General features: G+C 39.2%; 1 protein-coding gene across 1 annotated transcript in view; it reads left to right on the forward strand.

Annotated features, from left to right (window-relative positions):
• The first annotated feature begins 11,865 nt into the window (after window positions 1–11,865).
• LOC127418987 (arginine-glutamic acid dipeptide repeats protein-like) overlaps window positions 11,866–13,955 on the forward strand; it is a 173,106-nt gene continuing 171,016 nt past the window's right edge. The window contains 1 exon segment of the mRNA XM_051659975.1: window positions 11,866–12,471. The gene's annotated coding sequence lies outside the window, so the exon portion shown is untranslated.

Raw genomic sequence — 13,955 nt, forward strand, 5'->3', positions numbered from 1 at the left:
TGCTTTCTGTTTTCTCTCTGAAAGGCTAGTAACTCTGACGCTCCATCGATGGACGATGTTCAATGTAAAATGTCAATGTTTTTGAACAGGTGCTGTGAGGCAAGGTCCTGATGTTTTTATTTCCACAGTTCTGCCTGCGAGGGAGGGAGGGAGAGAGAGCTGCTCGGGGAGCAGGATGAGAGTTAAAGGCGCGTGGAGGAGTGCTTGAAATCTGTGTGTGTGTGTGTGTTTTGGAATGACCAAGGGGTGGGGGGGGGGGGCGGCAAATTGTGTCTCTAGAGGGAGTTTATGTTTGAATTCATTTCTAAAGTGCAGAACCAAGTGACTGTGAAAGAGCCCGTTGCTTAGATTTTACGTGCTGTTCTTTAATTCCTTTTTCCCCTCTTATTGTTTTTGACAGGAATAGACTTTTGTTAAATAAATTATCAGTGTAATTCCAGGTGATGCATTAATCTTCGGTTTGTTTCCTCATGTGCATAAAGCTGCAAATGCTGGATGCTGTTTCTTCATTTATTGCCTCCATTTATTCACTCGCTCGCTCATGCATTCGTGATTTATTTCCTTTCTTTTCTTTTGTCTATTTTTTGCTTCCCCCAGAGTGTGCTAGTGTGAATGCTTGTAAAGAGGGCTGAGGGTCCTTGGAGACGTGGAAGTAAAGGCAGTGGAGGTTAGTTACAGCATTACAGCTGTAAATCCAGCTGTTCTTTTCCTGACATCTCTTTCTTTGCTGCCTCTGATGCCAACAGCGCAACTCTCTGATGCTTCCCAGAAACCCCCTTTATTCTTCAAACAAGTTCTTTGACTTAATTACCGCACACTATCTGCTTAACAGCAGGGATGTTATAGTTTAGCATTTTCAAATGTGTTTTTTATTTTAACACTTTTCAAATTCACTATACATTTTAGTGTAGTTTTAGTTTGTTTCAACAATTCTTTTGATAATTACAGTTACATTTTTGGTTATATGAGATTATTTACGATGTTTTATTTTTATTTTTTTCAGTTTTTCAACCACTGTTTTTAGTTTAGTTTATTTGTATTTTTATTTATTTTTTACTTGACATTAAAGGTATAGTTCACCCAAAGTTTAAAATTCTGTCATTCTGTCACCCCCATTTTGTTCCAATCACATATGACTTTTTTCATGGAACACAAAGGGAAATCACTAGTAGAATGTTAGAGACTTACATCCTCGGTCACCATTCACTTTCATAGCATCTTTTTTCCATACAATGAAAGTGAATATGGAGGACTAGGAGTAAAAATGAAATCAAGAAGTCAGGTATCAATATAATAATTCAAACATAAAAATGTAAATAAATCACTTTTTAAATAGACATACTGTTAGACATATTTACAATTGTTTGTTTAATTCATGTTTTAACGTGCAGTGAAGTGCACTATGCAGTTAACAATAAAATAAATAAATGTTACATTAATAAAAATGTTTTTTTTTTTTTTTTTTTTTTTTTGGCTTCAGTCACCATTCACTTTCATTGCATCTTTTTACCTTACCAAAAAGTGAATGGTGACTGAGGCTCACGTTTTGCCTAACATTTTCCTTTGTTTTCCATAGAAGAAAGAAAGTCAAGTTTTAGAACAAAATGAGGGTGAGTAACATAATTTTTTATTTTTGGCTGAACTATCCCTTTAATTATTTTATTGTAGTTTATAAAAATGCGAGGTTACGCTTTTACGATAAGGTGGTATTCGTTAACATAGTGAACTACATTAGTTAACACAAACTAACAATGAGCAATACTTTGACAGAATTCATTAATCTTGGTTAATTAGAAATAGTTCTGGCATTATGAACTAACATGAGCAAACCATAAGCAATTTTATTTTGATTAATTAACATTGACCAAGATTCGAATATGCTGTAAATATTTTTTGTTCATTATTAGTTCATGATTCTCCATGCATTAAAGTTGCATTAAAAAAATGGAACCTTATTGTAAAGTGTTACCAAATGTTTTTATATCAGTAGTTTTTATCTCAGTTTAGTATATGATAGTAACCCTGCATAACAGCATCCATTGAACCTCAACACACTAACAGTGACTGATGTGTCCTTGTGGTAATGTTTGACTCCACCCTCTTTATGTTTAGCATGACAAACACAAACAGACCATTTCTGTCTGGTCTCAACGCCGCCCACATTGCATGCCGACCCAGTATGTGTAGTGCCTGTGATTGTTTTGATGTGATCCCTCCTGTTAGCTAGTTAAAATGTGACAAGCTGAATCCGAGGATGCAAATGAAGATCATAAATCCAGCAGTGATATGGAGGCAGTGCCTCTTAAAGCACCTGAGCGGCTTGCTTAATGAGTTTTTATAATTGGCTTTTTGCTGGCTAGGTCTGCCGTCTCCTTCTCTTTATACCTTCCTCTCTCTTTCTCCTACTCTTCTTCTTTTACTGCCCTTTATCTTGAGGCAGCCTATCTTGTCTCTAACTGTCTAACTGCCAAATTTTGGGGAACTGGAAAAATCTGTCAAATTTTTCTTTTGTCAGATAATTGGCAGTCTTTGATCAACTAGTAAAATCTCACCAACATCTGCTTAAAGCTAGGGTGTGTAATCCAGAGAGGCTAGCAGTTAGCAAACTAGCTTTGAAAGCATAGAGCCCGCCCTCGCTTCAGAGGTGGCTTCAGCCACGCCTCCTCTATCACACATGAAAACACACACACACAGAGCAGTCTAAGTGCCAGGAGGAAAGACGTGTTGGTGGAATCGATCGCAACGGTTTCAGATTATCTCATGTCACATTCACATGTTAGACATTACAATAATAACGAACGTAAACAACTTATTTACGGTTATTATATTTTTTTTAAAAAGAAAAAACTGTTTAAAAAAAGGTAAAAACATTGCATTTCGCAATAATATAATGTCATAAGTTATTTATTTTTTTTTTTTTTGCATGTTAGAGTTTTTACGATGAGAGCTCGCTCGCTCTGCACAGCGTCAAGGAACCCGCGCTGATGACGTGTGATTGTCTGCGCGAACAAGTTGCGCGACGGTATGCAAATATATATTGACAGACAGGAAGGACATCCTATCATTACATTCGGACAGAATGCAATTATTGGTCGATCATTTTTTAATCCTATCCCTTCCACAGAAGATATATATTTATTTTTTACTTTTAGACCACTTAAATTATTGATTGCTATCAGGATGTGAAGAGACTTTCAACCAGTATAACAAAAAAAAATTCTGGAAAAGATGCACACCCTAGCTTTAATTGCCTTTGTGATTAATTTTAGCCTCCAACAAAGTTCTGACAGTCAATACATTTACATGTACTATAAAAGTTCGATTTCAGTCAGACTAAAACAATCATTTGTCTTTTTTTGAACACTTTAGTCTGACTGTGAAATCGGACTAACAGACCTAGAAAAATGTGATTTGTAGCTCGGCTTCATCTAGCACTTATGTTAATCTTACCACAACTGGCCTCTGCATTGTTCGGATGCACTGTATTTGGCGTCCTTACGTTAAATTTTCGATTACACATTGTATATTATATACTTGGACAGACATGGACTTAAAACACCCAGTCAATACTCTCAGTCATGGCAGAAGTCTTGGCCAAGAATTATATTGCAAATTCTGACATAAATACTGTTGATGTCACACAATCTTCCTTGGCTTTTGCCCAAAATCTCACTGGAGTCATATTGTACAATGACAAGTGATAAACGGACAAGACAGCACAGTGTACACAAGGCTTCTGACATTATCGACAAAAACATTAAGACAGCTATTCTGTGGCATCTCTCACATCACTACAGATGATGGCACCATCATATGTAATTATATAAACCGATAGGGTACAGATATGTGACACAAGGACAGGTATACGGAGACAACTATCATGATGTCTTTGCTTAAGATTTTCAAAATCACTCACGAACCCACACATACATGCTTGACCTAAATGCATGCTGACTTGAGTGTAGAGAACATCGCTGGAAAGATGTCAGCATTCAGGATGATTCAGTGCCCCAGTGGAGTGAGTAAGACACCGTTTCACTCAGCTGGGCTTGTGTAGCTGGTATTGCGTTTTTCACCGTCTGGAAAAATGTACCTGCAGTAAGGGAGAACAATACTCCCTTTGTACTTCCTGTGAGTGTTTCAAGTGCTACCTCTAAGACAGACCAGAGGTGACTTACAATGTGCACTTACACTATACACTATTCACTCGGCCATCTAGAATATGAATTTTCAAAGTGTAGTATTATCGCAAATGGAATACTAAAAAAACATTTACTACACGGACTGATCCAGTTTTTTTCAAGATATGTCCACACTAAATTGGCTTTGTTTGTAGTTTTCAAGTTTCTGTTTTCAATGAAGGAAAACACTGTTCCAGTGCGGTGTTCCAATGAGAGGCATAAACGCAGCAAAATCAATGCGTTGTCAAATGAAAATGTTTTCGTGTGGATGTGGCCTTAGTTGAAGGAAGTTTCAAACGCATGTGATGAGTATCCGCAAACTTTTAGCACATTAGCCAACCTCAGTCAGTCACTTACTCGATGTACATATTCACATAACATGAGGTGATGGGAAAGCATTCAAGTCACATTTGCAAGGTGGTGTTCTCACGGACTTTTCGAAATAGCCACATTCACCATTATGGCAATTGTTTAGTAAGGCCAGTGTCGCGCTCGGGTAACCCCGACCCTTCTGCTACGTTAAGACCATAGAGTGCATAAAGCGTACAAAATTTCACACTCGTAGTACTATGCATCTAATTGTATTGTATTAGTGCAATGGTTGTCAGGCTTTTTCACTCCTTGGCCCCCCACTATCCAAGACAATATTTGAAGGCCCCCTCACCCAAAACTAGACGTGTCTGATTAAAATAACTAATCATGGATAATTTTTTATTCCAGAAGTTTCAGAAAGAGTCTGTTTATAATTCGTGGGCATACATTTTGAAGTATTTTTAGCAATTTAATTAAGTTGGATTATTTTAATTATTTTAATATTTCTTATTTTAAATGAATTTTAAGTCATCTTGAGGCCCCCTGGTTGAGAACCACTGGTTTAGTGTGAATGCACTACTAAAGTCCGAAACATACTATACGCAGGTGTGTAAACTCAGGCGCTTATAGATACGCACGCTCAAATGTGTCAAACCACAATTCATAACACAATGCAAGTACACGTTGCATTCGCAATGTTGCCACAAGATGCGCTATAGCAGACATTAGTGTGAACTCTCTGCTTCTACGGTGAGTTTTCTCTTTCAAGCCAACTACAGTCATGGCAGAGCAACAGTTTGAGGAGAATATTGCTGAGCAAGTAAGATTAAGTCAATTTATTAATAGCAACTCACCAGAATAATTTAATGGCACAGACTTTTAAAGGTAATTCTATCGCCCCGTGGAGTACAGAGGCTTGTTACCACCAAAATAACGCAAAAACGCACGTCAGGCATGCTCAACCAGACTTGCATCTGCGTATGCGTACTTGCGTTTGTTTCTGGCCTTACACTACATAATACCATAGAAGAGTGCAGAAGTACTGTACGCAAATTGGGATGTAGCTCTGAACTTCCATTGCTTTATTATTCCTCGTCATTCTCCTTTGATGCGACGACAGCAGACAAACCCACTATTTAGGTCGGGGTGTTAAAGGGGCGCACAGAATGTGAAAACCTGACAGCGACATCATAGGACAGGGGTGAAAGAAGTGTGAAAATCACACCTTGCCAATAGAGTATGATCTCATCTGCTTTTGGATGGTTTTCCAGCTGGTAAGCACAGCCTAGGGCATGATGAATGCTGAAACAACAGCGTGAGATACTGCTGAGAGCGTTTGCTGTCTGACAATAGCCTTAATGCTCTGCTCTAAGCTGTTCAGCTTTAAGATGTTAAACAGTGGAGGAACATGTTGCTTTTCCCCCTTTTCCTCTTCGAATTCAAAACAAAGCAGCAAATAATTACGCACCAAGTGACAATTGACACTGTTAATTGCTTCCTAAACTATCAGAAAATGTCCATCAGCTGTGCTTTATATGTCAGTGAATGATATATAACAGTTATATGTGGTTTGTTAGTCACACAAACCATCTTGTTGATGGTAGCAACTTGGCACTGATGTCTAGAGTGAGAAGTAAACAATGAATCACCTACTGCAGTCTGTGAATTTCCCACCGCTGTAAAAGTAATTAAACTCCACTTTCCAGCACAACATGAATGCACAATGCTCCTTTTACTACCTGTAGGAGATTTTTCTATTCTCAGATTTGTGTCTTTGAATTTTTCACTTGAGACAGGAGCAGAGGTGTGATTCCTCATATTGTCCATTGGGTGGCAGAGTGAGAAACTCTAAACGTGTAAACGTGCCTTCTCACACATGGCAGACACTAGTATTGTGATCTAATGGATCTAGACAGTGGAGCTTAAAGCAACATCCTCCATTCACTTCCTTTTTGTTTTACCCTTTAGAATCTGTGTCATCCCAGAAAGGGGTGATGGTGTACACAAAACACCCAAGTGTGTACTGTATTTGTGAGACACTTTAAATTTAACAAACTGCTGTAGATTTGCTCTGTTTTATACATTTTACAATCCTTTTTTATTGTGTAATGAAGTTGGTTAAATGTGTTTTTTTTTATATTCAACTGGATAAAAAACAAGTCTTGTAGTTTTCATACCAGATTTTAAATCACACCCAGACGCAATCATTGGTGTTTTTAATGAGCCTGTTTTGTTAAAGGGATAGTTCCCCCAAAAATGAAAAATCTGTCGTCACTTACTTACGCTTTTTGTTCAAAACCCATATGACTTTCTTTCTTTTGTAGAACACAAAAGTATACGTTAGGCAGAATATCGAATCCCATGTCCTTAAAACGTGGAATTAAAGATGCAATGAAAGTGAATGGCAACTGAGCCTAACATTCAGGTTTGAAACAATGTGAGGGTGAGGAAGTGATGATAAAACTTTCATTTTTGGGTGAACGATCCCTTTAACTGAGACAAATGCAATGCATGCAGCTCTTGCCCTGAGAAGGCCCATGTGAGTGCTCTGAATACATGGAGAATCATGGGCTGAGTAAAGTAGCATCTGGGGAGGCTACTATTTGTGTGTGTGTGTGTGTGTGTGTGCGCGTTTATACCTCTCTGTCAAGACAGAGTGGTAGAGGGAGTGGAAGAGGGAGGGGTTTCTGCCCTGATGGGCTATTTACCACCGGCAAACAAAGAGAATTCTCAGGGCATCCACCCGGGAGCTTCACAGCTACTTAAAAAACGGTGTGAGCTTGTGTTTGAATCTGGCCAGGCACTTCTGTTTAACTAGTCAGGCGCTTTGCCACTTGTCTTTCAGCGAGCTCTCAACCAATTAATTTCATGAAAAGAAAGACACAGACCTCCTCTTTGTGTTCTATGATCAGATTTGTTTATCAGGTGACAGTAACACATCTGGAATTGTGAATGCCTATGTTGCATTTTCCTAATGTGATGATTTTTGAATCTAACTGTCCCTTGAAAGATGGATTTTTATGAGTTTTTGTAGCTTGGCAATATGATAAATAACATCACCAAAGTGTCACAGGGTTTGAGGTTTCATGAGCTTGCCAAATATGGATGAATGGCAAAGTAAACAATATAACTATGCTGGGCTTGCCACAGGGTAATCTCTAAATGAAATTGAGCGTTCCTGGCTTGGCTCAAAAGAGTTTTGCTTTCTTCTTTGTTGCGTTTATGATGTTAAATAATGGGTTGGAAGGCAGTTCTCTCTTTAACTACTGTTTAAAAGGGGAGGGTTATAACATTTTAGTATGTTGCTTCTCTGATGTGTTTGTCAAAATGCACAGATAATTGTGGAATCCTTTTGATGAGATGGTCTAAGATATTTATATGCCTACAAACATTCTGCTAAGAAGTGATCCAGACCTCAATCTAACTATGTAACTCCATTGAGAGTGAAACCAATTACATGTTTATGACTCATTGTCAAAGATGATAGTAGTACAGTCTTTATCCTACAAAATAATTTCAGGTATTTAAATCCAGCCATTAAAGTAATATATAAGAGCACTTTCATTAAAATTAATTTCATTTAATTTAATTAAATTAAAAAAATTAATTAAAATTAAATTAATTAAAACTCATGTATTATTTTAGCTATACATTTGTTTAAATGGTTGTTTACTGGGATTACAGGGTTTAAGGTTTACATCATCATGGCAACAAAGTTGTAAAATTGTATGTAGCTTTACAAAGAAAAGGTTTGTAAGTGATTTTATCACACTAAAATCATGTTAACACGCATATTGTTTACATCTTGTGACTATAATTTTGAAACAGTAACCAACAACGTTACTCAACCAATGGTGTGATTTAGGGGTGGGACTATCTCTATGTTTGACCAACGGCAAACAGGAGGCGTATTCAGCAAGCTGTTTTGAAAGCAAAGTTTATTTTTGCAATTCCGTTTGGTGGTGTTTGTGGTTCAGAAATAGCATACTTCAGCTTTAATTTTAGCTGTAATCAGCATTGTGCCACAAATGCTGTTGACTGAGCTTAACTTTTATTGATCCCGGAATATTCCTTAAAAAAATGTAAAGGTTACAGTATACTGTCTGTACCGTAAGTGTGTTTGGTTACAGCTTGTGAGAGATTTCTGTGGATTTGTTTTCAGCTCACCAGTCTGTGCCTCCCTCGAGTCTCAAAACTTGTAAAATAGTCTCATCCTGAAAGTGCCAGAATGCTAAAATGGCACCCCGCGAATTGAAATCGAGTATTTCTCGTCAGCTAGTGGAGAGAGCCTGTCAGTGGATAAATGTGTGCGCATGTGTTTGAAGGAAAAGTAAATGGAGGTGGAAGTGGCTGGTGTCTATTGAAGGCAAGCATGAGTGTTTGTTCCTGATGGCAGGCATCAGAGTGTGAATATGACCTCTGGCGAAAAAAGTGGGCGAGAAAAAGAAAAGGCAATGGCGCCTGCTGAGATCAACCTCCACTTTCAGGTACTCTGGACTACTGTTATTTTGTAGCACTTTGAAATTGTCTCTTTTAGGCAGTAGAGTTTCCTCAAAGACATGTAGAAGCATGCATTTTTATGAGTAGGAGAATAAATCCTGTCTATCCCTGAAATGGTGTGAAAGATTTTGTTTAATTTCTTCATGCAGTTTTTACTGCTTGATAACTCGCTGAACCTTATACCAGGGAAAATTTGCTTTGAAAGTTTTTCTTTTTTCTGTCTCCCTTCCACTTGTCTGCTGATCCCTGGTGAATGCATTAAATGAAGTTACTAGATATGAGTGCTTAAGGGGCCAGGGCCTCCCAGGCTTGCCAAGGTGCTCAGAAGCTTGGCTCAGTCAACTATGTCATCTTTTCTTTCTCTTTATTTTTTTGCTGCTGTTGTTTTTTTGTTTTGTTTTTTTTCTCCAGCTAGTGGCTGACTTATTATTATGATAGGGCATTTTCAATCATGGTCTTTCTGTAGACTTTAAATACATTTCGTGCAAGACAATCAAGCACCAGTAAGCATTTAAATCAGTCATTTAATCAGATGTAGCTTCATTCTTTTGAGAAATTATTAGATTTTGATTTGTCAAAAAAATAGATTTTACAAGCATCTTTCAGTAACAATTTACAACTCATTTATTCTGGCAGTCATTCACTGGATTACATCTCAAGCAAAACTATCTCCATAATGCACTAGTGTGAAGGGGTCAGGGTACAGTAGCTGAGGCATTGTGATGGGATATTGAAAGCAGAGCAGAACTGAATAGACACAGTCGGCTTTCCAGATACATGCTTAGGCCTGTAGAATGCAGAATGCTTTGCTTGTAACTGCACCGGTTGTCTCCTTTCATTATCGGTTAATGGTGCCCATCTTGACAGGGCCATGTGATAAACAGAGGAGCTGTGAAATCCTGGAGGTGGAGTTCTCATCTGCCTGATAATTGGATCTCATCTGCTGTTGCGAATGCTTATGGAACAGCCATCTGAGTGCATGAAATGCAAAGCATTCACCCTTGAAACAATTTTGGTTCCCTTTCAGTCTCATAAAGCAACTCGAATGGCTTACATTTCCTCCAAACACTCGGCTTGTGTTTTGCGTGCTGCTCGATAAATCTGTCCAAATACTAAGCATTTTACAGCATGCTTTAGTTTCAAATTTATTAGAGACATCAGGATGCTTTGAATATGTTACCACTGCATTTTGTGAAATAACAGTTGAATGTGTTTGTGCGTTTGGTTTTCCATTTCAATAATGAATGTCAGTCATCCAGAAGCAATGTTTGTTTGTGAACAAACACTGTCTACATGCACCTTCCACCCTGATTCATTTCTCAGCAGTAATTAACAGTCTGCCACACAATGTCAAATGCATTGTTGTGTATTTTTCTCACGAGCCACTAGCTAATCTCCCATTGGCTTATAGCAGAGATTGGCATCTCTTTAAAAATGGCATTCTCAAAATATCTTACCCTTGCACAGTGAGGATCTCGCATAAGCAAGTGACTCAGGTTTCCTGTTGGGCACATTGTAAGTGCTATCAGGGCGGCTCGAGGAGATAAATATGGATGCACTTGAGTAAACGTAATAAATATGCCTGAATGTGAAGCTCAAATGCTTTCCAGAAGGGGAGGAGGTAGCCTGCTGGGGTGTGAGTGTGTGTATTTGTGGGAGCATGGCAGAGCTAAGGATTGTCAGGAGTAACAGAAGTCACGCTGTCTCCGGCTCCCCTGGAGCTGAGAAGCGTTTGCCAGCACTGGGATCACCAGGGACACCTCCTCCTTTTGAAAAGCTGACAGGCTACATGGTTTGCAGGAAATAAAAGGCCCGCACCGCAGTACACCAAACTCAGTTCCTATTGATCTTAGATGCCTCTGCAAATACAACATTGATGTTGGTCAGAGAGGAGAATTTCATTATTACACTATCTTTTAGTGTTGGTATAGTAGATTTTGACAGGAGCAAGAGAGTTATTTCATTTTATTAGTCAATCTTTACAATGCTTTAATGTTGTTAGATTCTCAAAGTTATGTATTTTTTCAATTCTGTACACAAACATAGTCCGTTTTTATATTTAACCCTTAAATGAATGGGTGTTTCACCAAACATTATTGCATACTCTGGACTTTGCCGACCCGGTACGTATATCTATCACAAATGGATCTATAAAATGTCCAGATATTGTCTTGTACAGGGAGTGGAATGAGGTCCAGGGTCACTAAAGACCCGAGGTATACATTAAAGGGTTTAAACAGCAACAATCTTTTTTGAAACGCACAAGTGTGAATACATGGTTCTGCCATGTCCATGGGGGAAACCGAGTAATTAATTATGTGAATATGCAAATGAGAGCGAAACCCCACAGCACCAACGCACAATGTATGTGTAATTTTCACTGGTTGTTTTGTTCTCAGTCCCCAATCATTTGGCTTTTTTTATACAGCGAAGCAGAGCAATTAAAACTAGACGTTCATTATTGGACAAAAATCAATAGTGGGAATCTGCTTAATGTAAACGGTAGGTTCTTAATATTTAGCGGGGTTTCTTATTGTAGGCTATTTGTTGTTATCTCTAAGGGTGGACGTGGATTTGTCAGTATAGGCATTAATATTCCTTACAGCAGCCACGTGAATGTGGATTCAACATCTTGCTTAGCGATGCAGTTCCTTTACCGACCAGCTATATCCCCACGGTTAACGATCAATCACGATTCCCGCCCGCTCATTTGTCGCCGACAATCACTAGAATCCAGTCCATGTTTTTGTTTTGTTCGCTTTTTGAAGTGGCGTGTGTGTGTGTGTGTGTGTGTGTGTGTGTGTGTGTGTGTGTGTGTGTGTGTGTGTGTGTGTGTGTGGTGAGGAAGGGGGTAATTATCCTTCACTAGTGTCTGGATAAAGAAAGACTAGGTCAGCCATGTGGATGCGTCTGTTGAACAGCTGAAGAGGAGGAGGGGGGGGTTATACAGAAAGAGATAAAGAATTGAATTGAAATTGAACGTGGTGTGTGTGCATATGAAAGAAAGCGCGAGGAGAAGAGAGAGAGAGAGCGTGAGTGTGAGCGCGCGCGCGCGCGAGTGTGAAAAAGGAAGCGGAGTCTGTAAACGGCGAACTCACTGATTTCCTACCCTCCACACAAACTACCGCACTGTATCAAGCTTTACTTCTCCGAGAGCGTCAAAAGCTTTCGGAGTTGTCACACGGCTGAAGGAGGGGGAACCGCGTGCGTTCAGAAAAGAGTCCCCGGGGCGGTGTGAATGCGAATAAATTAGTAAAGCGAGGTCGTCTTTTGTTGAGGCATTTGCCTCGTTTCTCCTCTGCATGGACATCGGCGCGCTCTGGATAAAGTATACGCGTGATTGTTCAGACCTCGGGTTCTTGGATTTTGGCCCAGGCCGAGAAGTTCGGCAGGGTCAGTTCGAAGGGAACAGACGTAAAATTGTGTTTTGAAGTTGTTTGCAGCAGCCCGATTGGAACTTAGATCATCATACTGGCGGGTGAGTAGTGCCTTGGCAACATTGGCTGTGTTTGGGGGGGGAAAGGAGAAAAAGATTGAGGGAGTTTAGAAAGCTTGGGTGGGTGGGAAGGTAAATGGGGGATAAAGATGGAATGTTGGCAGTTGCTACGGGCTAACAAGCTGAAAGCAACCTTTCTTTATTGCATGTTTCACTTTTAAATGCTGCAGAAAGAGACGAGCAGTGTGTAATCTCTTAAGGATGCTTTACGACTTCTAGTAAGTAGCTTTCCAAGTTGGATGCTTTGTTGTTTTTGCTCCTGATGCATTTTCAGCTGTTTCAACTTTAAGTTCTTCCATGTGTTTCCATTTTCTTTTTATTGAGTGAAGAACTCAAATGCATTAGGTGAATTATTCATGCTTGGAAAACTGCATAAATGGTGCTTTTAGAGTTGGAGGTGCTATTGCTGCTGAAGATCATCAATACATTAAGCACACTGTTTATTTACAAGATTGCAAAGTTATCTACAACACAATCTCGGCAGTTTATCTACAATACCCCCCCCCCCCTTCCTCCACCAACCCTCTGTTTATATTCTTCACAGATTGGAAGTGATGAGTTATAAGCTTTTGTTTACTAAAAACCCTGGGAGCAGGGGAGAGGTTTTGGTAGACTTGCCTGACCAGTTGTAGTCTGCTATGGGACTGCCAAGTCAGACCAACTTGCCTTTTGTTAACTGGAGCGCATGAACCACGGCCCATGATGGTAACAAATATGGTTGTTCAGGCCGTTAGTCATGTCAGTGGTGGTAAAGACCAAAGGAGCTGGGCTGTTATGTGGGGGGTAGATGGGAGGTGGTTGAAAAGACTTGTCTGAAACAGTTTTCGTTTCACATGCTCGCTTATCTGATTTTGTTCTCCATGCTGTGCATGTGAAGGAAGCATCTTGTATTCCCTCTTTGGTTTATTGGTCATACTTTAATTTCATGTGACTCTTGAATATGCTCATTTCCCAAGTTGTAGCCTTTCAAGGGAGCCATAACAGATTTTTGTAACTTTGCACTAGTAAGAGATGCAGCTGTTTGTATTAGAAAGGCCTCACTCTTTGTGGCCAAAGTGGTCAGCCCATCCCCCAGCACTGGTATGTTTTTCTTTTCCATTTGTTTATCATTTAATCCAATGCAACAAGATGGTAATTTGCGATTCAAAAGCTTGGAATCAGTTGATCGCATTCTGTAAACAGATCTACAAGTAGTGTTCGAAGGTTGCTTGAACTGATATCCGAAAATCCTCGATCAAAGACTCTGTTTAATCACAAGGATTTGGATTAATGCTGCTAAAAAATGAATTGCCCAGTCAGTGGAAATATTGACATTAGTAATCTGTAATCATAATTTTGTACAAATTATCTGTCCTAATCTTTTGGTTCCTAGAAAATGGAGCGAGAAGAAAAGCTTTTAGAACACATGCCATGGCTTTGAGGGTAGCCTGAGGTGAAAGAAATCTAACATTTAGTGAAGCATCTCC

This window comes from Myxocyprinus asiaticus, chromosome 28 (assembly GCF_019703515.2).
Source record: "Myxocyprinus asiaticus isolate MX2 ecotype Aquarium Trade chromosome 28, UBuf_Myxa_2, whole genome shotgun sequence".
Lineage (NCBI taxonomy): Eukaryota > Metazoa > Chordata > Actinopteri > Cypriniformes > Catostomidae > Myxocyprinus > Myxocyprinus asiaticus.